This window comes from Lepus europaeus, unplaced genomic scaffold, assembly GCF_033115175.1.
Source record: "Lepus europaeus isolate LE1 unplaced genomic scaffold, mLepTim1.pri SCAFFOLD_66, whole genome shotgun sequence".
In the NCBI taxonomy this organism is placed as follows: domain Eukaryota; kingdom Metazoa; phylum Chordata; class Mammalia; order Lagomorpha; family Leporidae; genus Lepus; species Lepus europaeus.
In genome coordinates, this window is record NW_026909534.1 from 92,217 (window position 1) to 95,012 (window position 2,796).

The window sequence follows — 2,796 nt, forward strand, 5'->3', positions numbered from 1 at the left end:
TATTTAATTCTGTGATAGAGGGTATGACCTTTGTTTTAACATTTTTGGGATTTTAATATTCATTTTGATACAATTGAAATGGTCTGCGCTTCACTTTCTGTTAGCTCATTTTTATTTCTCCTCCCAAGTTATTAATTTTTTCTTCCAGTAATAATAATAAGTTTTCATAATTAAAAAGTCCAGGCAATTTTGAGTTAAGATATGTTTAAAGTTTTTATATGTTTGCCCACTTGTTATGCTTATGTCTATCAATTAAATCTGGGCCATTAGATTTTTTTTAATAAGCACATTTTATTTAAATAAATCTTCCAGTAAGAAATGGAGAATTCATTGCCTTTCCTTAAAGGGTATGTGAGTATTATCTGTCAAGTGACATATGCAGCTCAGCAACACTCCCTTGTTGGAAAGGTCAGCACTTCCACAGCACAGTTCCAACAGGACTCCAGTCTCAAAATTCCGTGTCTCCTTTGGCTTGCTTCTCTCTCGACTCCACCCAGGCTTTATTGATAGTTCGCTTCATGTCGTCGTCTCCATCTTCATAAATCTTCTTCAGCACATTCATATCAGTCCTTCACTAGGGTCTGTTTCTGTGTCGTAGGAGGGCTTTTCTTTTTCTTTGCATTCTTTTTCAACCCAAGTCAGGTAGTCCCATCGGGTGTTCTCTGCTTTTTTTCTACATAAGATAAGAACTGTGTCAGTCTTGACTTTTTTTGAACTGCCTTCCACTGAGATAGGTTTCAACAGATTGTTCAGGATCATGGAGTAATTCTTGTCATTTAAGTTCTTTACCAAAAGATCAAATGACCGCTCTGTGAAATGCACCTGCACGTTCTCCGTGGGAACGTGATGAACTCCAGTTAGAGTAATGTAGATTTTCACAAACTTATCTGACTGATCCCATCCGTAATTACTGATCTTCACTGTATAGCCCGCTGTGATGGGAGCAACCACAGAAGCCGGCTTCTCGTTGTCAAGTTCTGCTTTGCTCTGTGACTTCTGTTGCACCTTGTTCCTGATCTCTGTCTCAATCTTGGACTTCTCTGCTGTAAGGGCATCACGGACTCTTCTTCTGGTAGTCTTTTCCAGCAACGCCTTCACCTCTTCTAGATCCTTCTGTAGCTCTTCCAAAGCCGAAGCCATGGTCCGGCGGGGGCAGGCCCAAGGCCCAAGCTGCAGCGGCGCAAGTGACAGGAACAGGAAACGCCACCCCGAGCGCGCTCATTCCTTGCACCAACCCGCGTCCTGCGTGTGCACCCCACTGTGCGCGGCCCGCCTCTCACTCGCGGAGCCTCTGGAACCTTCAGGAGCCCGCCCGCCTCGCTCAGCCCCACCCCACCCCGCTCGCCCACCATTAGGTTTTTATGAAAGATTTATTTGTTATGTTGAAAGGTATCATTTCAGGGGGGAGGGGAGATGAGAGGGAGAATCTTCTATCCTCTCTTTCCCAAATGGTCACAAGAGTCAAGGCTGGGCCAGGCTGAAGCCGGGAGCCGTGGGCTTCCTCCATGTTTCCTAAATGGGTGAATGGTTCAGGGATATGAATCATCTTCTGCTGATTATGCAGACACACTAACAGGGAGCTGGTTCTGAAATGAGTGAGCCAGAACTCAAACTTGAGACTGTATTAGATATAAGCATGGCTGGCTGCAATTCAACCTGTGGCACCACAGAGCTTGCCCCAGGATATGATATTTTGACATATAAAGCATAAGTATTTCCTTAAAAAACCATTATTGCTTACAAAAATTGTCATTGGAAACTGGTTTTCTAAATTCCATACACAATTATTTAGAAACCTAGTTGGGAAAAATATTTTATATATGTCACAGGGTACTTATTAGCCAGCACTATAAATGTCAATTTTTTAAAAAAATTCACTGGTGATAGAAATAAATGGATTATTTCTTTGTCTTGTGATTTGTCTTTCTTGTCTCTTTTAATCTCTATAAGTTATTACCAAAACTGCACCTAATGTTTTTTTGTTAGTATCCAAAGCTTTTTAAATGAAAAATCATTCATTTAAGAGCTGATGTGATGTTATGTTTGGGAAAAATGCTCATGAAACTAAACATCAGTAAAGTAGGAAAAAATTGGTTTAGCTTATAAAATATATTTTCATTTGACTGTAGACAGTTGTCAGTCATAAACAATTATCTTCTAAGTAAAAAACTAGACTAATTTATTGTCATTCTTTATGAGATGCTTATAATAAAATTCCAAGTTGTTTAGCAAAGGAGAAATAGAAATATAGGAATTCAGGCCGGCACCATGGCTCAATAGGCTAATCCTCCGCCTTGCGGCGCTGGCACACTGGGTTCTAGTCCCGGTCAGGGTGCCGGAATCTGTCCCGGTTACCCCTCTTCCAGGACAGCTCTCTGCTGTGGCCTGGGAGTACAGTGGAAGATGGCCCAAGTGCTTGGGCCCTGCACCCCATGGGAGACCAGGAGAAGCACCTGGCTTCTGGCTTTGGATTAGTGTGATGCACCGGCCATAGGACACCAGCTGTAGTGCCACAGCCGCGGTGGCCATTGGAGGGTGAACCAACGGCAAAGGAAGAGCTTTCTCTCTGTCTCTCTCTCTCTCTCTCACTATCCACTCTGCCTGTCAAAAAAAGAGAAAGAAATATAGAAATTCTTTTTGTGAAACATTGTTTAAATCCTAATGATCATTTATAAAAGAGAATGTACTAGAGTTTTTAAAACTTTAATATCAACTCTAAAATTTTAAGACACTGCTGAGTAACCACCCACTTTGCCCATCAGATGTATTTTATTAAACCATGTAATCTTGCATTCC

At 41.6% G+C, this 2,796-nt stretch overlaps 1 pseudogene; it reads right to left on the reverse strand.

The window, feature by feature from the left end:
• Positions 1–290: 290 nt before the first annotated feature.
• Positions 291–1,175, reverse strand: LOC133755640 (calcyclin-binding protein-like; annotated as a pseudogene).
• Positions 1,176–2,796: the final 1,621 nt, after the last annotated feature.